This window comes from Papaver somniferum, chromosome 5 (genome assembly GCF_003573695.1).
Source record: "Papaver somniferum cultivar HN1 chromosome 5, ASM357369v1, whole genome shotgun sequence".
NCBI classification, from domain to species: domain Eukaryota; kingdom Viridiplantae; phylum Streptophyta; class Magnoliopsida; order Ranunculales; family Papaveraceae; genus Papaver; species Papaver somniferum.
Genome location: NC_039362.1, coordinates 7,160,041 through 7,187,438, shown reverse-complemented (window position 1 = coordinate 7,187,438; position 27,398 = coordinate 7,160,041). Strand labels below are relative to the sequence as shown.

Genomic DNA, 27,398 nt, shown 5'->3' with positions numbered 1-27,398 from the left:
AGATTCTTCACTAAGAAGATTATTGTGCAACTCAATATTAGTGATGGGTGGATTTCAGTATCTCATAGAAGTGGAAAAAGGAATGTAGTCTGAATTTAAAGCCTTAAGAGTAATAACAACTAATTCTCTATCAGACACAATTTCACCAGCAGCAGCCAATTGATCAGATAACATAGGAATGGATTTGTCACCTTGAGTAAGTGAAAACACCTCAGTACGCAACTGAATAGAGTGAGCAGATGATGCTCTTGAAAACAATCCTCAATATTCTTCCAAAGCTGATAGGATGATATAGAATTGGAGAAGTATGCAATGTGATCATCACAAATAGTTGAGTTTATCCATATAATGATTGTAGAGTCCTCTTCAATCCAGTCTGTGTAACTAGGATTCTCAATAGCGTTAGCTTCATTCCTCGGAGAAGTATATTGAAAAGACAAGGATGTGTTTCATTAAGAAATTTCTGCAATTTGTAGCGTTGATTCATTAAATTTCTCCATGTGTAGTAATTGTCCTCTTTTATTTTGGGATGAACAAAGGTATTGATTTGATTTAGTGGAACCTTTGAAAAAGAAGAAGCAGTAGGATTCTCCATTGATGAAGTAAAACCAAATTCTTGAATCATAAACAGATCTGAGATTCAAGAAAGAAGAACAACAACAAAATTGTTTAAAATTTTGAGAATAACGAAACAAAGATCACATCGTAGTGACAAAGAGTAAAGATTGCTTCAGATTAGATCCAAAAAATGGCTGAATCTGAGAAAGATAACAAGAAACGCAACAGAGATGAATATTGTACAAAATCACCAATCAGCACACATGAAATCGCTGAAAAACGATCAAGATAGAGTTGATTCAACAACAGATTGAAGTTTTTGTTGAGAAGAACAGGATCGGAAAAGGTATGAAAGCTGATTAAAGCGAACCCTAACATGTCTGATACCATAACAACATTGTGCTAATGGTGATTATCAAGAACAATAATTACACTCAGATTCATTACAAGAATTACAGACATAGTACATGAAAATATTTAAGGTTTATTACAGAAACTACGATCGACATAAACATGTGCAGTATACATGTGAATGACAGCCTGTGCCAGCCTGTTTTCCTTCACCACTTCAGTCCTTAACCTGCACTGAAGAATTCTATTCTGTCAACTCTATCTTTAAGTTTCATTTTCAAGTTTTAAAAGGAAAAGAAAGAAAAAATAATAAGCACTTTGAATGATTTAAGACTCCCTTAATTAGAATGTGATCATATTAAAGAGGCGGCTGTAAGAGGACTCAAGTTCAAGATTATTGAATTATTGGCAGGCCTTTGCTACGAATGTCACTACAAGTATCGAATAACATGTACGAACTACCTAAAAGAGAAAACATGTACGAATAAATCAATAATTTTCGCCGCTATATAATAAAGCTACTAGATATTGCCAGATTATCCATTGCATGTAATCGTTAACAATAAAATCATTGTTCTTATCATTTCAACCCTGAACTCTGATCCCTGAACATGTCGTCCTCGATATCAATGTCTGAGGTCAGCAGCATCATGAAAACGGTAACAACATGCGCAATAGTAAGTGGGTGATTGATGCGAAAGAAAAACTAGATAAGATATATAAATCGAATGAGGTAGATCAATGGAAAAAGATATACATTTACCGGATATCAGCATGCGTCAAAGATCTGAACCAGAAAGCTTACAAGCCGCAAGCAATGTCTTTTGGTCCCTACCACCATGGAGATAGTCACTTGAAACAGATGGAAGAACACAAGCATAGAGCACTACTCCATTTTCTCAAGAGATCTAAAATTCCATTGAGGCTTACTTGCACTCTCTTCATCGGGTTGGTAAGCACCTCGTTGATTCTTATGATTGGCTTGATGAAGCAAGTGATGACCACCGAGATCAATACGACAACTACACTGACCAATTCTTGCAGCTCATGATGTTGGATGCCTGTTTCATGCTTGAAATTTTACGAACTGCCAAAGAGACCAATGATGAATATGCTTCCAATGACCCAATCTTTAGTTCCCATGGTAAACTAAACATAATGCCTTACGTAAGGAGAGATATGCTCATGCTCCAAACCAACTCTCAATGCTCCTTTTGGACACTTTACTTGTTGTTGAAAATGGCGGCAAGCGGAAGGTATTATCTTCATTACAATATTTATGATTCTTCTTGTATTCAGTTGTAATCTCTAGTTGATTTTAAGTACTTACTCACCGATAAAAGGAGGAGGAGTCCCTAAACAAGATCGTAGTTAGTTCTGTACCCAAAATACGCTCACCCGTAGCTTGGGAAAATGTCTACATGTAGTAGACGTATACATGAAGAACCTTGTTCGCCAGCCACGACACAAAGTACTTCATCAAACACATAGTTACTGTAGAGATGATTCCGCTGAAAATAGTTTTGATATCATCCGTTCAGCATGGGAGCTTTACGAGGCTGGAATACGTTTTAAGACTAGCAATACTACGAATCTGACGAGTATCTCCTTTCGCGGTGGAGTCCTGCGACTCCCGGAGATTGTGGTGGCTGACACTACTGAATCCACTTTTCTAAATAGTGAATGGGTTATTTGACCAAAAAGCATATATTTTTCGGTTGAAATGGACGTGTAACAATTTGGTTTGGATGAAATGGACGGATGCCACGTCGTTTCAGTTTAGACAATTGTACCCACTAGTTTCTTTAACATTGAACACATCGTCTTCTTATCTTTTTACTCTCTTTTTTCCTCCACCATCTTCATCAACAGAAAACCCAACACCACCATGATCAATATTAGCATCTCCACCTCCATCAGCATCTCGTTCTCCACAATCACAAACACCAACCACAACATCATCAACACCACCGCCATAAAAACCAACAACATATCATCTCCACCACCACAAACAACAAATTCGCCATCACAGACACCACCACCACCAACAACATCATCCTATTCCTTCATTATCCCGACCACTACAAATTCCAGCAACACCATCGTTGAAAACGACACCAATATATTTATTTATTTTTGAAAATACCATAATTAAATTGAGGTTAATTTCTCAGATTGATTGAAGCTAATTAAAGAAATTAGATTATGTTTTCTATCAATTTCACAAGATGGGTAAGTTTCCTAAACCCAATTTTGATAAAAGCCCTAAATTTTTTTGATGCATTTGGATGAATGTTTCATATATCTTGTATTATTACTGGATGAAATTAACTTCTTTCATCTTGTGTTTCCACAGGATGAGCCTGGTTCATCATCTGTTGTTACTAGTTGAGTTTGTTGTACATCTTATGTTTTACTGGATGAAACTGGTTTCATCTTGTGTTTCCACAGGATGAGCCTGGTTTCATCATCTGTTTCTACTAGTTGAGTTTTTTGTACATCTTATGTTTTACTGGGTGAAACTGGTTTCATCTTGAATTTCCACAGGATGAGCCTGGTTTCATCATTTATTGCTACTAGATGAATGGTTTGTACATCTTGTTGTTTTAGATTGGATTAAATTTAGTTTCATCCAATTTTTATACTAGGATAAAATTGGTTTCATCTTGTTTTATATTGGGTTGAATTTGGTGATGGATTTTTAAAAGTGATTGTAGTGATAGCGATAAAAAGCTTCTTTTCAGACTTGTGAAGAAAACAATTTTTAGATTTGAATTAACTAGAATACTCAAATAAAGTTGTTTCAAAATTATAAAGAAAAAGCACTGAGACTTGGATTCCATCATTGACCAATTAAGTGATAAACTCTAATTAATATTCATGCAATTCTTTCTTTTAAAGCGATTCTAATATTTTGCCTCTAATAGATTTTTGAAGTAATAGTTGTAATCACAAAGCATGAAACATCAACAGTTTGAAAACCAAGCATGCTCCATCAAAAAAATTCACGACAGCTCAATAAAAATCAATTATTTTTTTAAGTTCTATGCACATAATTATGTAAAATAATTGTAATAAATAATTAAAATAAAATTATACCGCTTTTCATGGAACAATGGCTTCCTCCGTTGCCTCGGCTAAGGGGTTTAGCTCCTCATATTAATCATTTGCTCAAGATACATAGTTATAGCCCAAAAGTTGATTAAAAGATGAAAAAGTGTTAAAACAGTGAGTTTAAGACTCACAGAAAGTGTCACAGATAAACGATACAAATGAAGTGCTTCTGTCGTTGTTGTTCTAAGACCCTCTTGTGATTGTCGTTCTTACTGTTGAAGAACGACTGTCCTTGAAGGTCCGTTCTTCGTGTTCTTCAGCAGCAACGCAGTAGAACTGGAGCTTCCTGCAACTTGATTCCTTCGGCTCTGTGGTTCTCTAAACTCTCTGAAAATTCTCCTCTGTTTTTCTCCCCCTTCTTATGACTCGACCCAACCTATTTATAGCTATCAGACTCCAAATATCTCGAGTAAATCCGAGAATAATTCTTTTTTTTCTCCATGCAGTTAAGAGAATATCTCTCTTATGATTCTTTACGCGTCTTTGTTAGCTATTCAATTGTCACCAAACTTTCTCAGGACTCGAACACGACTAGATGCATCCAAAATCCAGCGTGAAATCCTCACGTAATCTACCAGAATCCAACTAAAACCCGATAACTTCTCTTCTCTCTGTTGTACTCAGTCCGGATTATCCAGCCCATTTTGATCGATAAAAACGTATGTATCAACCCTGTTTAGTCAACTAGTGTACATTCCAACACAAATATGCCATTAAATCTCTCTAGAACAGCTCCAAGTTCGAACCAAAAGTATGCCAGTGAGTTGTAACATGCTTTCCCGCCAAAAAAAAAAATTTGAAACGTGAAGAAGAAAGGGGCGCCCCTATCCAGAGTAGGGGTTCCTTTAGCATCTGACTTGAGGTGCCCTAGGGTGACCCTTATCCAAAACACGGGTGCCAAAATCGCTTCCTCCGGGTGCCTTTAGCAACTTTTCGAGCAGTTTCCCAAAAATATTTATTGGCCAAAAATACCTACACACACATAAACTACCATAATAAGTACAAAAATCAGCACTATCAATATATAGAATCGGGACAAATTAGACACAAAAATGTGTCTATCAAATACCCCCAAACTTGTTATTTGCTAGTCCCGAGCAAATCAAAACTACAAAATAAAATCCTAACTCACTGTCGCCGGCATCGTCGATTGCATTTAGCGTATGCAATAAGCCTTTAAGCCCCTAGGTGGACCTAGTGGCCGAGTTATAGTCTCGGTAGGGCTTACCAGAGATATACCCACAAAATCTTTACTCCAGACCCTAGCTATCTACGCAGAACCTTGGAAAGTACTAAAGAACCTCCTTGGTTGGCATACTTATTGATTATTGGAGGAAGTACCCTGATGCGAAATTCCAATTGTTGTACACGAGTTTGAACTCAAGTATACTAAAATTCATATATAAGTGACAGAGCTCTACTAACATAGTTTCACTATGGGCATCAATATCCAGAGTCAACAAATCACATGGATAGATTAAGAGATGGATATAGAAAAACATAGATGGTTTTGATGTTGACTAGGTGAACGGTGTTTCTCATATCTGTCTGAAGGCCACTGCCAAAATGAACCTATCCTAAATGACTGAAATACTGGTCTGACTAATATCAACACAACTGGCATATACAAGGGAACCTGTGGTCGATAATCCTAATTCTATATCAACTCGTCTGGCATATACAAGGGAACCAGCGGTTGATTTATTGAACGCACATTTATTTATTTGTTTAAGAACTAACAACATGATTAGATCTTGTGGATCCAAGCGCATGATTCTTGTCAGTAGATTACAAGGTAATTCTCGTGGATCCTGCGTTCCACGCTTGTTTAGGCGACGGAGACAGGGAGAATACACACATATTGCTATCCAAGTATTAATATTTATTCTGATTGGTCTGATTGGTCTTGTCTTTTTTTTTATAAAAAGTAACTCAATCACTCTATTTCACCCTAGCAGTGGTAACAACTTGAATCGTATGCCCCACCTAATAACTTAGAGAAACATAGTTTAAAATGAAAAAAATAAAAATAGAAGTGAAAAGGAATCAACGAGATATGGCGAAAATATCATGTTATTTCTAACACCTGAGCTCTGTGCTTTTATGAATAGACTCTTTAGATGTTTCCATCTAGTCAGATTGGTTCCTTAACTCCTAAAACCAAAATGCTTCCATCCACTTAGATTGGTTAGTGCCATTCTTAATAGGAATAAATTTCTACGCTCCAGAGTTTATTTATTGCAACTAAAAAGTTTCTCCCATACCCCCAAACTTAAATCTAACATTGTCCTCAATGTTCTAAAGATGAAATTAAAAGCATGAACAAGGAGAAACTGTTACCACTGGAGTGCGGGAGCCTCCCAGTAAATGCTAAATTTATAGTCATTAGCTAGACATCAAATACCTCTAAAAGAATTGCCACCTTCCAAAGTCGTATACCAATAGTCGAAATAATTGTGGGTCCATAAGACCAAATAAAGCTAACGCAAGTATGAGACAACTGCACTGGTTTAGAAAAATGAAAAGAAGAAGCACGTCCTCATCCAAGGTTTCTGTCAAGACAACTGGGTTTATCTTGGGTGCATAATTGAGCTTCATATGTGTGTCTTGATAACTAGATTCATCCGAAAAATGGGTCTCTAATACCTGGGTTACCTCCTGGACAGTATCAGGAGGATCGGGTTGCGTAGTCTGAATAGACTCTAGTAATATGTCAGATGCAAAAGGCTCGAGTCCCAAGTTAGGGACTCGAATTAGGGATACTTGACGATCACAAGAATCATCACTACCCCCAAACTTAGGGTTTTCACTACCCTCAGACAAACCTCTAATAATTGCTTGAATTTCCGGATCTTCCCACTCCTTAAAATACTCAAGAGATTCTTCTAGTTCTCTACCCCCAAACTTAGAATTTTGGGTGCCTCTACATAGACTAGTCAAAATATTCCTAATTTATAGACCATTGGGTTTTTGAAAAAGGTCAATTGCTTTCTCTAAGTTATAATCATGGGGTTCATCCTTAGTTTGCTTCATATTTTCTATGGTCCACTCTAAAGCTTCCTTATTTTCTTGAAGCACGGTCTCTGGCCTACTCTCCTGATCACTATACAAATCGGAAGCTATAATCACAGGAAAAGACTCGGGTGGGCCTAAAAATGTATAATTAGGCTCTAACTCAGGAGGCTCTTTTAAACAAGGTATTAAGGTAGACTCAGAAGCTAGTAATGGTTCGAACCTATCTTTCCATATATCAATATATAACATAGGAATAGAATCCAACGGTGCATTTAATTGTTCAATGTTACTATCAATGTCGAAATCCAGGCTAAACTGGGATAAGCAACTCTCTGACGGATCTTCCGATACGATGTTTGGTAATGACTCTTGAACTAGGGTTCCTATCATGTTCACCTCTTCTACGCTCGATTCATCTCGCTCAGAATGTATCTTGTTTACATTAAAAATATTCAGCTCAATAGTCATATTACCAAAGATAGATTCATGATACCATTTCGACAGTTTATGATTGCATTGGACGTAGCTAAAAATGGGCGACCTAAAACCACAGGTATCTGGTTCTCTGGGTCAGGGACAGGTTGGGTATCTAGGAAAACGAAATCCACATGATAAATAAACTTGTCGACCTCAATAAGAACATCCTCTATCACACCACGAGGAATTTTGACAGACCTATCAGCTAACTGAAGTGTTATCTTGGTAGTTTTCAATTCACCAAGTCCTAGCTTTAAGTACAAATGGTATGGTAGTAAATTCACACTGGCTCCTAAGTCAAGTAGAGCTCTTTCTACCCGGTATTTTCCTACCGTGCAAGCAATGGTAGGTGTACCTGGGTATTTATACTTAGGAGTTGTGGTGTTCTGAATAATCAAACTTACATGACTAACTAAAAAGGTATTTTAGGGACACTAAGCTTTTGATTTCGCGTACACATATCCTTGAGGAACTTGGCATAAGCCGGTAGTTTCCTAATAGCTTCTAGTAACGGAAGGTTTATAGTAACTTTCTTTAAAACCTCTATTATGTCATTAAAGTTGGATTCACTTTTCGTTAGTACTAATAGCTGGGGAAATGGGGATCTGGGGACAAAGACGGGCTCAATAGGACCCTCATTGGTCTCTTTAGGGACTCTATCAGTCTCTTCATTCTCTGGCTCATAAGGGTGAACTACAACATGTTCACTATCATGCATGGAAACTTTGTTGTCAACTTTATTTCCACTCCTAAGGGTTGTGACAGCATTCACATGATTGTACGATTCCTCTCCTTTGGGGTTAGGATCAGTATGTCTAGGGAACCTTCCATCTTCCCTCTCACTTATAAACTTAGCTATTTGTCCTACTTGAAGTTCTAATTTGGCAAGACTGTGGGAATTATTCTTCAAATCCTGCCTAGTTTCTTGTTGAAATCTAAGGTGGTTTTTTGATAGCATGTCATGGTTCTTTGCTAACATAGTGAGAGTTTCTTCTAAGGTAGAGATCTTTTTCTCGGAAGTGTTCTGAAACTGGGTTTGACCTGAAGAGTTATTAAAACCAAAACCTGGGGGAGGCTGAGAATTACTAGACTGGCCTTGACTTTGGCCTTTAGACCAAGAGAAATTAGGATGATTTCTCCAACCAGGGTTGTAGGTTTCTGAGTACGGGTCAAACTTCTGATGATTTTCAAACTTAGAGTTGTTACAGATAACATGGGCTTGCTCCTCACTAACTTGACCTTCCCAAAAAGAATTATTGGGTTTTATTCCACAACTAGAGACTTGAGAGGCTCTATTCCTATCATCAGGTTCCACAAGAGACCTATGTTTAGACTGGTTCAATTCCAAAGCTTTTAACCTTCTAGACAAAGTAGCAAACTTATCATCTGACCCAAAGCTAGTATCTACCACATTAGTGCTACTCCTATTGACGAAGAGTCTTTTAGGGGGTTCAACACTAGACTTCCACTGTTGGGATTTTTCAGCTACATCTTCTAATAAGGTATATGCATCTTCTAGTAAGGTATATGCATCTTCAACAATTTTATTCGTGAACCCGCCAGCACACAAAGATTCGACCATGTCTTTGGTCGAATAGTCTAAACCATCATGAAGAATCCCTACTAGTTTTATTTTATCAAACCCATGGTGAGGACATTCTGACAAGAGATCATTGAATCTCTCTAAAAACCCATAGAGAGATTCTCCTTCCTGTTACATACTAGAACTAATTTTCTTCCTAACAGATGCAATTCTATGCTTAGGGTAAAATTTCATGTATAACGCAACAACAAGTTCATCCCAAGTTTATTTCGATTCAGACGGTAGGTTATACAACCATGACTTAGCCTTATCTCTTAAGGAAAAAGAAAACATCCTAAGTTCTAGGATTTCATCACTAAGGTCTTTAATCTTAATCGTTCCGCAAATTTCCTCAAAGTCTCTAACATGAAAATAAGGGTTTTCATCGTCTTTTCCTAGAAATATAGGGACCATCTGAATAGTACTAGGTTTTAACTCATAATTTGCCGTAGTGGCAGGAAATTTAATGCACGAGGGTCGGTTGGTCCTAGTTGGAAACATATAATCTTTCAAAGTTGCCATTGCTGGCACAGCTGAAGTACTAGGTGTACTTTCCTCACTCAAAGACAGGTTCTCAAAATTGAAGTTTCCAAAAACAGGGCTCTCAAAAGAAGAATCTTCGATCTCCCCACTTACACAAGAAGAACTACTAGGTTTTTCACTAATCAATCGACCTAGAGTGTCTCTTTTCCAAGCCCGTGCTCTAATAAGATCGGGCATACACTAAAAAAAACAAAAAAAAAAAAAGAATAAAAATCTTAACAAGGAAGGTTGTTCTAACAAACACATAGCAGGCTGACTCCACCAAAGCAAACCTAAATATTTCTAGAAAACAAAAAGCATGATGGCTCCACTTAGATTGTTTCTAGACCAGCTTCTATTCCTTCGAAAGGGAATTCGTTACAATTTGATCACACCCCTCTGGAATCAATCCGAGCTAATGTAAGTGAAACAAAGACGAGGGAAGCTCAATGGATCTTTGATACCCAAGGTCTCACCGGCATTACAAGGCGGCACGTTTCAACTTATATCAACCATCATGAACTTTAAAGTGTGCTTAATAGAGTAAACAATATCTTTTGAACGACTTTCCTACCAAGCTCGTTACCCTATCGATCTTGTTCTAATCAAATTTTAAGCTTGGGTTCGCGTTAGGTTTTGTTTTCCTAAGGCGGGAAAGAAGAGAACGGTGATGAAATCCGAACCCTTATCTTGTATTGTCCAGGCCTTGCCCTTTACTAGGAAATTAAAAACAGTCGGTTCAGTCCTCAACAAATAATCACCTTAAGGCAGACAGTAAACCCGCTTGCAGGGGATTCGCGGGTGTTTCGAAAGACTTACCTCCCGTACCAGACGGGCGAAGAACCGATGTAGTCGACTCGGGCCACGAATCCTATGTCATCTACGAATCCGAGAGGCCGAGGCGATTTCGTAATCGTCGTCCTTCCCTGCACACAGTTTATATTTAAACTACCCTTTCCGTAGGGTTTAAAAATAGTGTCTCAAAGTTTAAAGTCCAAAGTCCAAAAATAAAGTGCAAATGAAAAGGAAAGTCTGAAAAAAAAATACAAAAAAAAAATGTCTTTTTTTTTATAAAATAATAAAAAAAATCTTCATCTTTCGCTCCTTTCGCTCTGCCTTTTACTCCAAGTCTTTAAGTATTCACCAAAAACTTTGGCAAAATTTTCTTTCGCTCCAACTTCCAAAATCTGAAAGGAAAAGACAAAAACCCAAAAACGTAAAGAAGAACAAATAAAAATAAAAAAATAAATCTAAAAATGCTACCTAAGCACAAATCCGCGTCGGTGGCGGCAAAAATTGATGGATTTTTAAAAGTGGTTGTAGTGATAGTGGTAAAATGTTTCTTTTCAGACTTATGAAGAAAACAATTTTTAGATTTAAATTAACTAGAATACTCAAATAAAGTTGTTTCAAAATTATAAAGAAAAAACACTGAGACTTGGATTCCACCATTGACCAATTAAGTGATAAACTCTAATTAATATTCATGCAATTCTTTCTTTTAAAGAGATTCTAATATTTTGCCTCTAATAGATTTTTGTCGTTGTTGTTCTAAGACCCTCTTGTGATTGTCGTTCTTACTGTTGAAGAACGACTGTCCTTGAAGGTCCGTTCTTCGTGTTCTTCAGCAGCAACGCAGTAGAACTGGAGCTTCCTGCAACTTGATTCCTTCGGCTCTGTGGTTCTCTAAACTCTCTGAAAATTCTCCTCCGTTTTTCTCCCCCTTCTTATGACTCGACCCAACCTATTTATAGCTATCAGACTCCAAATATCTCGAGTAAATCCGAGAATAATTCTTTTTTTTCTCCATGCAGTTAAGAGAATATCTCTCTTATGATTCTTTACACGTCTATGTTAGCTATTCAATTGTCACCAAACTCTCTCAGGACTCGAACACGACTAGATGCATCCAAAATCCAGCGTGAAATCCTCACGTAATCTACCAGAATCCAACTAAAACCCGATAACTTCTCTTCTCTCTGTTGTACTCAGTCCAGATTATCCATCCTATTTCGATCGATAAAAACGCATGTATCAAACCTGTTTAGTCAACTAGTGTCCATTCCAACACAAATATGCCATTAAATCTCCCTAGAACAGATCCAAGTTCGAACCAAAAATCTTCCAGTGAGCTGTAACATGCTTTCCCGCCAAAAAAAACATTTTTGAAACGTGAAGAAGAAAGGGGCGCCCCTATCCAGAGTATGGGTTCCTTTAACACCTGACTCTGGATAGAATCGGGACAAATTAGACACAAAAATGTGTCTATCATTGGTTTCACCCATTTTTAACTAAGATAAAACTGGTTTCATCTTGTTTAAATTAGTTCATGTTTGGTATTCATGTCATTGATGTTTAAGAATTTGGAAGTTTTGGATTTGTGTCATAATCAGACTTTATGTCATTTACCTTCATTTGGTTCCATACCTATAATTCAGTATGATGGTAATTTTAGGGAATGTCATTTTTGTTGAAATTTATTTGTTCTTTACCATCCACCAAATACCAAAATGGAAATTGTAGAATACTGATTGTTTTGCTCTATTTTGTACTTGAGCAGAGAAAGTCGATGCCACATAAAGGAAATGAGTAGTACGCGGTGGTTAATAGAGCCGAAGTTTGGGGAGTGGAAACTATGTCGTGCACATCCAAAATAGTTAAGAGAAAAATATCTTAGTTTAAGGGATATTTTAGGTAGAACAAGATTTATTTTATTTTTTTTCCTGGGTGAAATATCCAAAATGGATAATTGAACAATATTTTTTTTATTCATGTCCATATAAACAGTATCAAAATGTACAAGTCTGCTTCACCCATGAATTATTGATTTCGGCCTTTTTAATCAATTTTGTGTTTTCTAAACCTGATGGCCTACGAAAAGTTCCGTGTAGGAGAAGGAAGTGAGGCTACAACTTACATCTTCTTCATGGATAGAATCATCGGCCAAGGATGTTAGTCTCCTCCACTCTAAAGGAATATGGACGGAGAGTAACAAGCGCATCTTTGAGCAGAATGATACTTTCAAAACAGACGATGATCTGGGAATGGAAGTGAGATCTTTGATTTTATCTTGGGCAAGTGTGGCAGGAAGAAGAGTCCATTTAAATTTTTCTAGCACAGTTCAAAACAATTGGCATGCTATCTTTGTCTAATTTTTTGTTTTTGTTTTCTACTTCTTGTGGAACTCTTTGTAAATTCTTCTTACTCTAATAAATCTTCTCTTCTAATCAAAAAAAAAAAAACTAAACGAATACTAAAGAATGCCCTTGGGAGTGACAAGGAAGTTGCAAAGCTGTTGAACGAGCTGTCCAAGGAGGTGAGCGACTACTGCAAGAAGAAGTAGAACGAATGGCGTGCTAACCTCATTCATACCTACTTCAGAAGCCCGTGGGCCGTTCTTTCCGTTCTTGCGGCCATTTTCCTGATGGCACTCACCATCGTTCAGACAGTATCGCCATAAAATCTGCATTACCTTCCCCTCCTCCATCTGCTTAACCCAATCAAAAAAATAAGTATTACGGAACGCAGTCACATCGCGCGTCTTTGCTAGTAACGAATTTTATTTCACTTGTCTTTACTATTCTATTTTATTTAAAACTGTCTTTAGTTCTTTATTTAATTTTAAAAAATTGTTCTGCAAGCACATCGCGGGTGCCCAACACTCTTGTAAGCAACAGTAACAAAGTTACAAGACAAATTTTATATTTCGTGGCTTCCGCAATTAGCACTTTTTTTCTCAATAAAATAGCGTTCCTCACAGTGCAGTTCCATGTATACTCGTAACGAAATACAATTAGAACAAAAAATGACAAGGAAAACAAACGAGACAAAATGTGAAAGAATTGCTACAAATGACTGTTGGGTGTAATAATCAAAAACAAGGAAAAATCAAATAAGCAAAAGTTATTGATACTTAGCTCCTTTATAATGGAAGTGATCGATTTGATGAAACGAATGAGCTCCCATATCTCCGCAACAGCAACAAGGCAAAATTTTGGAAAAACAGAGTGAGTCACGTGTTCAACACGTTGCCCTTAAGACATTAGCACCCGGCTACACTCAAGAGTGATGCTATAGCCCTCACAGGACGGATATCTCCAGGATAAAACACCCTAATACACCTACTACTAGCATATGTAGTAGATGCTCAACTTGAGCTTGGCAACTCCGAAAAAAACCATAAAGGAAAATCTCAAACGCTTGAAAAAACGATATAAAATATTTTTTTTCCCTTGGGGGTCCATCTAAATATAGAGCAACCCCTTTCCCATAGATTTTACAAAAATAGTGAATTTGTTTATATAATTGACAAATACAACTTAAGAAGAAAAACTCATCGATGTGGGACTAAAAAGTTTATATAGTTTCTTAAAACTATTAAAAATTGGAAACTCCACAATGTGGGACTAAAAAGTTTCATTCACAAAAGAACACAATAAATTATAATTTTTTATTAAAACTTTAAAAAATTATTTTTTTATTAATCGTTTTCCAACAATCCCCCACGTGAATGAAAACTCAATAAAACATGAAAACACAGATAGATCTTGGTAAGTCAACATCCCAACCTCACGATCCAAACAGAATCATCGTGCAAGTGTTGAAATCATACTAGTCATTTCTATGTCCTCTCCCTCACACAAAAGTGTGTTGACCCCAGAGTCATACTATGGATTGCATAAATCATAATAGTATTGAGAGCTTTCATATTTAGTTCTCACATGGTGAGACTATAGGTATCTTTCACCAAAGTGAAAAAGCATGAACTAGTGAACCCTTAGTGACCTTTAGGTCCTAAGTTCCAGTAATACCAAAACCATCACAACGAAAATCACATAAAAAGCGCAGAAAATACCATTTTAGGCAGAGGTGTCCATGAGGTCTTGAACCTTTACTTAGTGAGATATTACCGGAATTACTTGCTAGAGACAGTGAACTATGTCTTGAACTGCTAGCATTTGATGTAATTCGCGATAACAACCACGGGTGATATCTCCAAGATTGCTGCCAAGCTCGTGCCGTTTTGTCCAATTTGGCCCTGGACATATCTTGTTTCTCAGAATGCTCTAGAGAATCAAAGCTCATATTCTCATAGGAAGCGGCCCACTTCCTCATTCAGATAGGTGAGTTTCCATAAAGAGTGTTACTGCTATACCCCACTTCAAGACTTCTTAAAAGTCATCATTCACATGCAGTCACACTATCACGTCTACACCATAAGGAAGGGACAGAGAATAAAATTCTCTGATAGTGTTTACCTTTACCCACCAAAAATTAGTTGTCTCATTCGAAATCTTGATCTTGGGATCTCCAGTCAGCAAGGTTGAGTATCCTTCATGGCAAGTTTAATTTATGAGATTAAGCCCCTTCCCCCTCGATGCAGTTCTAACCATCTCTTGGGATACACCTTTCGTCCAAGATTGCGCGATATTCTCCTTGGACTTTATCCAATCAATGTAAATAACGCCGATTGAGATTAGTTATTTTCAGCTTTAGCTATTATAGCTTGGCTAACACAATGTATAGATATAGCTGGCACAGGCCTATGCCAGAGAGGAATGTCTTCTAAAAATCATCTTAGGCACTCGGCCCCCTCTCGTGCTTTATCTAACTCAATACTCTCAGATTCCATAATGAATTGAGCAATATATGTTTGTTTGTAAATCTTCCATAAACAAACCCTGATGCTAGAGTGAAACATATCCACTCGTAGACTTAGACTCCTCTGAGTCAACTATCCAGTTTACATCATAAAGTCCCTCAAGGACAACAAGATACCTTTGATAAATCAAATAAAAGGTAATAGAGTATTTTAGATATCATAATGCTCTACTCAGTGCATCTGAATGCTATTGCTCTGGACTACAATTATATCTACTTAACTTACTCACAATATAGGCAATGTCTGGACTCTTACAGTTCATTAAATTCATCAGACATCCTATAACTCTTGAGTATTCAAGTTAAGATACTCCATTATCCTTTTTTCTTGAGTCTACAAGAATAATCGTACGGAGTACAAGCAGGCTTACAATCACACTGATTGTATCTTAAGCTTAAATTCAAAATAATGAGAATGACTAAGACTACATATGCTAGATTATTTTCCAATCCTCATCCCTAAGATTACATCAACGGGGCCTAAGTCTTTCAAGTCAACGTTCTCATTCAGCGCATGTTTTTAGTGGAATTAATCACGTCTATGTTTGTATCAAGTATAAGCATATCATCAACATACAGCCATACAATCACACAGTCATCCTTAACAAGTTACTTGTAAATATACTTGTCAGATTCATTAACTTAAATCCACTACACATTATCACATGATCAAATTTTCCATGTCACTGTTTACGTGCTTATTTTATAAACCATACAAAATTTTGTTGAACTTACAAACTTTGTCATCATAACCTTTCACTACAAAGTCCTCAAGTTGGTGTATGTAAATTTCTTTATCTAATTCACGATTTTAGAAAAGTTGTCTTAACATCCATATGATGTATCTCTAATTTGTTTGTGACAGCAATAACAATTAGCATCTCAACGGAAGTAAATCTCGTCACATGTGAATAAGAATCAAGGAAATATACACCTTCTTTTAGTTTATAGCCTTTAGCTACCAACTTAGCCTAATATTTTTCTACAGTTCCATATACTTAATGTTTCCTCTTAACGACTCATTTGCATCTCATGATCTTACTCTCTGGAGGTAAACTATAAACCTCCCAAGTCAGGTTCCGACGGACTTGGTCCATTTCACTAAATGAAGCTTCTTACCAGAATGGGGTTTCAGTAGATATCAAGGATTCTTTACAAGTCCAGGGATTAGACTAAGCTAGGCATGTTATGAAGTCGGCTTCATAAGAAGTATCATGTCTAATTGTTTTACTTCTCTTAGGCTCAACCTTAACTTTATCTTCCTTTAAGATAATTTCTGACTATTTGAAAATAAATCTAGGGGATCAACAACACATCTCTAATGAGGTACAAGTTTAAGAATAAACATGTTCAAAGAACTCAGCATCCCTAGATTATGTAATATTATTCACAACAAAGTCAGAAAAAACACACCAAAGTCCGAAAAATCAGAACACACAACCAAAAATCTATATGTAGAAGTATACTCAGCATACCTTATATGAAGACACAATCAACATTTTTGGTTTCTATCTACTTCTTTTAGGAAGACGAATGGCAAACTTAGTCAAACACCCCCACACTTCGACACATTCATAAGAAGGTCATCTACCTATCCATAAATCATATGGAGTTTTATCTGATCCTTAAGGGTACTCTATTCAGGATATACTAGTTAACATGACTGCCTCCCCCCACAAGGCCGCAGGTAATCCTGAACTAATCAACATGACAATTATCATCTTCTTAAGGATACAGTTGTTATGTTCAAGGCTTCTAATTGGTTTTGAACTTCAAGTTTATACATCTTAAGGCTTCTAAGGCATCATCCTTATCCCTAAGCAAGTATACAAGACAGTACCTCGTACAATCATCTACGGAAGTTATAAACCATCTTTTACCATAGTGATTTTGGGTTGAACTCATGTCATCTAGGCCTAACTGAATTAATTCTAAAGCCTTAGAATTACTCTGAACATTTGTGCTAAAAGGTTTTAAAGCATATTTGAATCTTCACGGATTTCACTTTTGTGTTCAAAGTCCAAACTAAATTTGGGTACGCAGCCCATGCTATCCAGTTAAGCATTCACTTATAAGTTTACGGTTACAAGCTTACCACATAAAACAATCAATCACATAAAGAAAGCACAAGAATCAACTATGTTCACATCATCAGATTTTTCCGTTAAGCTTATATATACCCAAAGTCCTATAACTCTTGCTTAAAAAATAACTGTCTTGTTACAACAAGTTTTCCAGATTCAATTAAGATCTTAAATTTTTTTCCATCTACAATAGAACAAGATACAAGATTCTTGCATATGCTTGGAACATGAAAACTTCATTCAATGTGAGAGTATTACAGATATGAGATCTACTCGACCTTTTCCTTTTATGCAACCTCTATTGCAGATGAGTTACTCAAAAATAGTTTCTCGACATCCCCTATCCTTTGATAGGAGGTGAACAGGTCTCTGTTTCAACAAACATTCTTGGTGGCTCCAGAATCCACCTTCTAGTCTCTCACATTGGTTGTTAAAATAACTTCCGACATCATGTCAATAAACTCGTTCTAATTTGTTTCAACTAAATTAGCATTAACTTTCTACTTATTAAGGTTTTATGTTGTCTACACTTTACTACCGTATGACCCGGAATTTTACAAACATAACAATCACCCTTAATTAAAGTAACGCCGGATTCAGTTTTACGAAACATACCTTTCTTATGAAGACTACGGTTAGAGTTGTGTTTGATATTCCCGTCTTTATCAGCTTTGGAAGACTTGTATTCATCCACATGCGCCTGGTAGCCATGTTCTTTTTCAATTTCATGTCACAATCTTCGTTTATACTCTGACCACGGACACGGTAATTTCCCAATCACCTAATACACAACATCTCACAAACCTTAGTTCCGAAACGGAAGATAAAATATGAGTTTTGAAGATAATATCTAGATTTACAAACTTCGTTTGAACCACCATATCAAAAAACTCATGATTACCCCATAAAAAATACTTTAGTTAACAACAAAAGTTTGCCCGTCAGAATTTTTCAGGAACATTTGTCTGTTTTGTAAAATATCAAAAAAATATTTTTACAACTCCAAAAATTCTGAAATTTTACGTGGGTAACTATCATGATGTCTACTACGTTGTGTGAAAAGGGTTCATCGAAATTCCTTTTAGGTTAATAGATAATCTCGAAACTCTACAGCTGACCAAAAAATTATTTTTGTTTTTCACTCCACAATTAACATCCATGATTCACAAACCAACCAACCATTTTTCGATTATTACAAATTATAATGTCTTAAGATTGTTGGGTGCAATAATCAAAAACAAGGAAAAATCAAATAAGCAAAAGTTATTGATACTTAGCTCCTTTATAATGGAAGTGATCAATTTGATGAAACGAATGAGCTCCCCATATCTCCGCAACAGCAACAAGGCAAAACTTTGGAAAAACAGAGTGAGTCACGTGTTCAACACGTTGCCCTTAAGACATTAGCGTCCGGCTACACTCAAGAGTGATGCTATAGCCCTCACAGGACGGATATCTCCAGGATAAAACACCCTAATACACCTACTACTAGCATATGTAGTAGATACTCAACTTGAGCTTGGCAACTCCGAAAAAAACCATAAAGGAAAATCTCGAACGCTTGAGAAAACAATATAAAATATTTTTTTCCCTTGGGGTCCCTCTAAATATAGAGCAACCCCTTTCCCATAGATTTTACAAAAATAGTGAATTTGTTTATATAATTGACAAATACAACTTAAGAAGAAAAACTCATCGATGTGAGACTAAAAAGTTTATATAGTTTCTTAAAACTATTAAAAATTGGAAACTCCACAATGTGGGACTAAAAAGTTTCATTCACAAAAGAACACAATAAATTATAATTTTTTATTAAAACTTTAAAAAATTATTTTTTTATTAATCGTTTTCCAACAATGTCACCATGAAAAGAATTTCAGTTCACTGACTCGTGCTTCCCATCTGATTTGTGTAGCAAGAGAACGTGCTTTCTCTATAGCTTGAAATTTATCACGTAGGACAACCCACCCCTGACAGCCATAAAACTTCGTGTAAAAATCCAAAGATCCATAAAATGCACCCTTACAAACAAAAAATTGCATGCAGTTCAAGCAAACCACACGAAATGCTACCACAGACAACGAAAATGCTTGAGATTTCAATTACCGTAGAACAAATTGAACAGGGAGTTGAGAGAATACAACTTTTAAAGTTTAGAGCTGAAGAACGAGAATGAACCAACTCAAGTAATTTACCTCAGGGCGCAGAATACGGTTCATTTCCAAGAATAAATCCGAAATTTCACAGTTTTCTGACTTATAGTATGTAAGGAGGCCATTCGCATGAAGCATGTCATATGTTCTGGGATATGTTGGAAAGGGTTCACACCTGCACACAATTAATGAGGTTTATCAGGTTTTTAAACAGTACAACAACTCTACAAGGATTACTAAGTCATTGTTTTCAACAAGGAATTTTCCATTAAAGTCGGGGTCTTAGGGGGAGAAACAACCTATCTACTGGCAAGGTGTCCCCTACATGTGAAGCATGCTACAATGAGATGAGGATGTAACGCTCAAAGCATAACCCTTAAGGGTAGGGAATACCCTTCTTTTCTTTAACAAAAAAAAAAACACATATCCCAGTTAATAGCTACATGATGAGACAAGGAATTAGGGAGAGATGACGACGGAGTCAATGTGCTAATCCTTCATGTCACTGTTGAAGGCATCTTTTTTATGCATCTTGAAAGGCCTCAAGTTTAATAGCCATTAAATACTCAAAAGGACAACCTAGAGGCTCCTGCACTATTTACTGGATTAAAAAGCAAAAGTGATCTTACCAATCATGTAGAACACCAGCAAAACCTCGATCAAGTATGACTGAAGGAGTATTTGCGCTCCTAACTGGGACAACATTCATAACCCAAGCTGACTTTTTTTCTTCTAGAAGTGCAACATTTAAACCTCTGTAATGAGCATATTCATGTCCATCACATTGCGTATCATGTTAAATGGAGGTAATGGGTCTTCATCACCAGGCCTCTTTGGATGATCCGAGAAAATCAAAGGCGTCAGCAATGACCAGTAGTTCCTCAGAGCTGACCTCCAAAGCTCCATGTCCTCTTGAAAATCATCAGGCTGTATTCCTGCGCGAATACATGAAAATCAATACACTAAAACAGCACCAAAGTACTGCTCTGACCATCCCTATATATTAGGCCCGGGAGGATTCATATTTTGGGAACAAGTACTCGAACACTAAACTCACAAAAGCACTCTGTTTCAGAACGATACTTTCCATGAACTTCAAGCTCGACTGAGCTCAGATGAGAACCGGTAGACCTGTTTTGTATGGGAATGCAGCTTTTGCTGGTAGTTCCCCTTAAACACGGTCGCAGAGGTTGATAATAAGACTGACCATCAAAATCTGCTTTACAAATTGGAGGTGCACTACCCTCCTTGCTGCATTGGAAAACAGAAGATTTCACATTAATTATATTGTGTGACGAACATTGGTTCTACAAATTAAGACAAACTGATGGTAAAATACATTATTAACTGCTTACGCATTTAGAGGAGAAAAGAAGAAATGTAGTCAGTAATGTCCTTACCGAGATGCATAACATTGAACATCTAAAGTTTTCTGCCAAACAAAAGTCTCTTCCTGCTGAGCCAGTAGACTCCAGCAGATACTTTCAGTAAACTCCTCAAGCGGTGTGGATACGGTCACCTTTTTTAAATTCAAAGAACCTCCCTGAGGATTAGTTGTAGGCGATGTTAAAACAAAGTAACCTCCAGGCTTGAGCAAGCGGTCAACTTCAATTAGAAAAGCCCCATCTGTTTCACAGCACACTGTCAACTTGAAAGATAGTAGCATAATACAGATATTTCATTATATTAACATAATGCATGTGTTGACTAGTTGTTGCAACAAGAGCTGGCTACTAAATTCTTGTGCTGCCTATATTAGCTCTTACCCCCAGTAATATATACTATTTTACATCTTAATTTTGAATTTTATTCTAAAACTTGACAGTTAAGTACATCCTCACTTGGTTAGGAGTAAGGACCCACAACATGGAAGACAGCATGCACTTTCAAGTGCTGCATAATGATAATATTGTTCAAATAAATGTTATTTTATTGATGTAGTAGAGTATCAGCTGACAGCTATTAATATATAAACTATAAAGTCTCTAGTAAGGTGTTTTTAACAAGGGTGATACAGGATATGTGAGGCAACGTCTAGTACCAGGCCATGCATGACACTGGAACTGGTAAAGTGAGCCATTTCTGGAGTCAAACAGCTCTTTATAACAATAGTGAGGTTCACAAAAATCCTAGAGATCCATAATATGACAGCAGGTATCCGCAGCAAGTTGATGAAAGTTGATCCGACATCTTGGATGCTGACATCAACTTTAACCATAAGTGAACTATTCGTGAAGTTACCAATTGATATAAACTTGGAAATCTTATAATATGTCCACGAATGTCTCCCAGTTGGTTAGTCTAGCAATTGGGTATAGATACCATAACTCAACATTAGCCACCAGGTTTCTCAGATGCACGTTTTCTCATGACAATTCGACATAGTATTCCTGCAGCCCTGTGTCTCTGTAAAATGGTACTAGGAGCTTTCCTACCTAATTCTGAAACTGACTACGGTTTTCACGTCCTACAAATGCTTCGCACGGGAAACTGCTAAGCTCAACACTATTCCCTCCTTGCACCAGATGCATAGAAGGACTAGACTTACTGTACTGCTGGAAACACTATATATCAAGTTGATCCTAGTTACAAGTATTCCCCATGAACAACATAGATTTGTCTAGAAGGAAACCTTAAAATATAGGATTGTTTCAGGTATAACCTATCATCAATACGGCATGTTTTCGACATCAATTTTAAGAAAGCAAGGTCATGATAGAAAACAGTTCTTCCTATGGTCCATAGGATTTCTTCCATTCTAAAACACTCTGAAATTAGGCTAAGTTAAGAGACAAAGAACTGCTTAATACGTTAATGCGAAACAACTCGAGATGTACCTTTCTTGTCCCATGTGATACCACACTGAGCGCAATGGACTATGTCAAACGACAATGATGGATATGGTAATTGTTTAGAAATGAAGTCACTGATCATAGCTGGAAGACCTCTCTCAAGAGCCAGTTGGACTTGACTCCCAAACACTTCATATGCCGCTATACAAACAGTCATTAAGTTTAGTGACAGCAAATGAGCTCCAAAGCTACCAAATCCACAACCAATATCAAGTACAGTTTGCACCTGTAGATGGCATCGGGGTATTAGATTCTAAAAATATACAAGAAAGTCCGTACGCGTAAAACAGGAATGAGCGAATAGTGGAATACTTCTGTTCCCAGCGACAAATTTATTCTTGATAAGTATCTAGGAAATTCGTATCTATGTACAGTTATGGTATAGCAACTCCCCATACCAACTGTTAGACCATCAGTGATTCAAGGAGTAAGAAGTCTGAAAAGAAAGACTTACTCCAGCTTGGCGAAATTCAGCGTCACTCCCCAGACCTATCATCTCTGCGACCCGGCGAGAGTTATCTTTCACACCATCAATGTTCATACCATCCTCAGAATGAAAAGCAATTTGATTTTCTTCTAATAACATTAATCTACAATGTATCACGAACAAACAATTAACCATCAAGTAGAAACCATCTTTTAAGCTTTGAAATACCTGATACACTTTAACTTTCTCTGGGTATATATTGGTGGAAATCATTGTACGACAGGTGTTATAGCAGTTGTTTCATTTTCATAACAGAAAAGGACAAAATAGACAAGGAATTATCAAGAAATGCACCTTTTATTCATGCTTCCAGAAGACAGGAATTGGTCTTTCGTTATCTTGACATTGCCACTCCATATAATATCCTTACCAGCTGGCCATCTCAGTGGTATCTTATAGTCCTTTGGAGGCCGCACCAAACAACGCTGCCCCACGGATGAAACCTCACAATGCCAATCAAATTCTTCTCCATGGTGAAACCCAGCTAACAAATTTTCCGATACATTATAGCAAGGTACATGATTCTCTCTATCCTTACCACATAACTCAAACTCTCTTGTATTAGTTATCCCTAACGAAAGTGATCTTACCTCCAAGAAATCACTCACTGCTTGTTCTTTTAACTTTCTGTAGTTGTTATAATAATCCGGTATCCCCGACGTATCCAAACCCTCTTAAACTTTTTGAAGAAGTAGATCCCAAGACGACAATTACGACTACGACGCAAACAGAACACAATAACAACAAACTAAGCGGCGGCGTCTGTCTACGGCCAAAATTGACAATGTATTGATTCGACGAAGAGCTTCTCATGTCCAAATTATTGAATCAACAACCTACTTCCAGAGTTTAAAGAAGAAAAAAAAAACTATTCCTTTAGCCTTGATAATATCATACAGTTCAAAAATGAAGTCCCCAACATAAAGAAGATCTGAACTAAATTCCACCTTTACAATCACGAATTGGATCAATAATAACAATACTAATAAAATATATATTCTATTATTACCAATGGGACCTGAGACTTAAACTTTGAAGATAGAAAAGGGAAAACCTTTTCCTCTGGGTACGAAGTCATCAATGAAGAGATGATAAAATCAAAATCATACGAGTAACATAGATATAGAATAGATGTTTTGAGGCAGAAATAATAGAACCATCTCAGCCTTAGCAGCATCATTTGCAGATTGGCCAATCAAATCTTCTCTAACGACAAGTTGACATCCCAGCTTCTTATCATCTAGAACAAGAACTTCCACGAATATATAAAAACACAGACCTCATTTTGAGCACAGAAGCAGTAACACCAAAAACTTTTAGAACACCAAATTCATATTGTCTTATGCAACTGCATTTTCCAAAACTGGAGCTTGTCAATAAACTTTCAGTTGCAGGTCAGTAAAATAAGAGGACGATATAAATACAACATCTACTAAAATTTAGAACATCTACTATCTCAATATAAGAAGGCAGCTCTAAGTACAGAAAAAAGGCAAAGGAACAACTAAAAGACTATACCTAATCCAATATTTCCCTGCATCCAACTCGCCCAGACAAACCCAATAAACCTATAAAAAGAAACCAAATGCACAAATATTAAACCCGATAATATTTTCAAATCTTCATTAAACAGAACGTTAACTTTGCCACTATTCATGAAAAATGTAAAGCACATGCCACCGTTATATACTACAACATCCAGTTCAGAAATTTAAAATGTTAACATTCAATGCTATTCATTTTTGATGCTAAGAACAATCGGACGTGGAAGAAATATATAGGGTAATGGAGACCAATTACCAAGGTCCAGAATTGAATAAGACTACCATTTGAAGAAGTCTGACTTCACCATCGAAAAGAGAAGAGATTACCAAAAGAAACAAATCAAATCAGATCAAACATCCATTTTAGAATTTGCATCTCTTCACTAGTAACAAAGAACAAAGAGTACCAAAAACAGCAAAAAAGAAGTCCAAGATTCCTATTGGTCTAAACTTCTCTAGTGGGCACAGGCAGGAGGCTTTCTTTGTAAATGAAAGCCCCAAACGGAAGTGGTTCACGAAAGTGAGACTTTTGATCTTTCAGAATAAACTGCACATCCTTGCTAAAACTCTTCTTCCTCCAGTCGTAAAAATAGAATGACAGATCATCTCCTTCTTCGGATTTTATGATGAACAAATCTGTATCCGGAACAGCTAAAATGGAATTATATATTAGCAGTTTACATTCAAAAGGCGGTACTATGAAGGTCTCTTCTATCCAATAGAAATTACTAACAGTGCCTGCGCTGCTTATAGACGTTGTTGCATTACTGATATCTGTCAGTTTCTTGTGTTGAACATCATCGCCATCATCATATAACACACACATCTTCATTGATGTGTTGTTATTACTTAAAGGATGAGAAACATTTGTATCCCACCTTAACTTGAAAGCTAACACAGCTAAACGACCACCGATTTGTATCAACCTACTATCATAAGGATCACGAATTTCTTCAATGATGTAATTGGGAATTGAAATTACTCTAAATTTTTCGCTCCCGACATTAAATTCGACAACCAAAGGTTCCTTATCAGGAGTTGCGCGAGTTAACCAATAAATGCAACCATTTGCATAAAGGGATGATGAGAAGTACAACGGTGAAATTGTTGGCGGAAGTGAGAGCTCGTCATCAAGCCTTCTCCATAATAGATTGTTGTTGCGTTGTCTGCCGTCAACTGTCATGACCTCACACACAGTTCCACAAGGTGAAAATCCGCGCCAGTTGGATACTCGCTTGGTCCAGATAGTAATCACTTTGTGTTCTTTAGCGGCAGGATCATACCCAAAGTAATCCCACGGTCCACGACCATAAGTAACCTTGTGAGTTGCATAATCACCATCTTTATCTATAACTAGTATTTCCTCCTGCGGATTTTCATTCAGTTGTTTAATCATGGATTTTATCCAAGGCGTTGACTGTCCCGTGCTCGGATTAAACACACGAATAGAACATGTGCTGGGTTCTACTACAGAAATCAACCCATTGACAGCTCCAAAAACGTGTGCTAAACAAGATCCCGGTATAGATATTTCCCTTTCAACAGTCTTTACTCCTCCTTGAGACAGTAATAGTTCAGCTGAGGAGAAAACACGAAGTTGATACCAGCACCTAAAAAGGGAGACACTACCGTCACCAGCAGCAAAATTACATGCTTTTGATCGTGTGAAGTGTAAATCGATGAAGCTTCGATCTGTATGTATCAAGGAGTACCATTGTTTGCATACACACTTGAACCTCATGAGTGGTTTTACAGGGACCCTAGTCAATATCTCAGAAAGTAATAACTCATTGCCCATAATAGGATGACTAGTACAACCCGTGAGAGGAGGAAACTTAGGTAATAATAACTCATTACCTATAACACCAAATCCCTCCATGATTTTTTTCAACTTTATCTCTTTCTAAGCTTTGGTGTTGATAAATAGGGTTTTCTTACGAGATGTTCAAATAAAATTATACATGCAGGATATAACTTACTCCTATATATACACATACGTAAACGCGTTTCTGGAAGATACCGCCAGAGATTGGCCTACATCTGGAAACTAAGCCAGACAAATCCTGCGCGTATCAGGTTTCTAACTCCTCCTAGAACACAAAAAGGAACAAGAATAAGCATCATCATCTTTACTTACCTAAAATAAATCCATAAAACTTGTGGATCACCACCGTTCTTTGGTCAATCGTGTCTTCTGGTGGCCCACGTTAAAAGAGATGCAAACGACGTTTCTTTTCTTCATTTTTTCTGAGAGAAAAAAAATTAAGCAACAAAAATTAATATTAGAAAAAATAAACTTCAAAAGGAATTACGAGGGACTACCGTAGACCTATGCATAAAGAGTTTAGGATCACAGAGTCGGGACAACCATGAATCCAATTTCAGATCCAAACTTTTTAATTTCTGCCCATTAAACAATCGAGAAAATAAAAGGGATACTAAGAAATTAAGCAGATCGGATCAAAGCCTAAACATCAAAACAGCTAAAGCAATCTAATAGCCACATCAATTGGTAATATAGGTTTGATCATGTCAAATCCAGTGGAACAACGGGATCTCATCGTATTCTACGAAGAAAACTAAAGACTTCGGAAATAATTAAAGGGTGTTAGTCCTCAACGGAGTTAAGGGAGTTGGGTGTAGTTTGGTTTTTTCCTGTTAGTCGTGGGGGAGTTTAAAGAAGTCTCTCGAAATCTCTGTTAGTCGTGGGGGAGTTTAGGAGAGTCTCCCAAACTCCCTAGAAAACCCTGTTAGTCGTGGGGGAGTTTGAAAGAAACTCTCAAACTCCCTGTTAGTTGTTAAAATTAGAATGTCAGGGAGTTGGTGTTTTGGGGGAAGTTCTGGGGAGTTCTAGGGAGTTTATAGTGTATTTTTTCCTCACTCCAAATCTCTCAAAAAAAGTAGAGACTTCTGGAGAGTCTCTCAAACTTCTCACACTCAAAACACCAAACTCTCTCAAACTCCCCACACTTTCTTACACTCCCTCAAAATCCCCAAG

The 27,398-nt window shown here is 37.0% G+C and overlaps 2 pseudogenes; one reads left to right on the top strand and one right to left on the bottom strand.

The window, feature by feature from the left end:
* The first annotated feature begins 1,576 nt into the window (after positions 1–1,576).
* LOC113278704 lies at positions 1,577–13,079 on the top strand (annotated as a pseudogene).
* A 5,880-nt stretch (positions 13,080–18,959) lies between these two features.
* LOC113280951 lies at positions 18,960–26,977 on the bottom strand (annotated as a pseudogene).
* Positions 26,978–27,398: the final 421 nt, after the last annotated feature.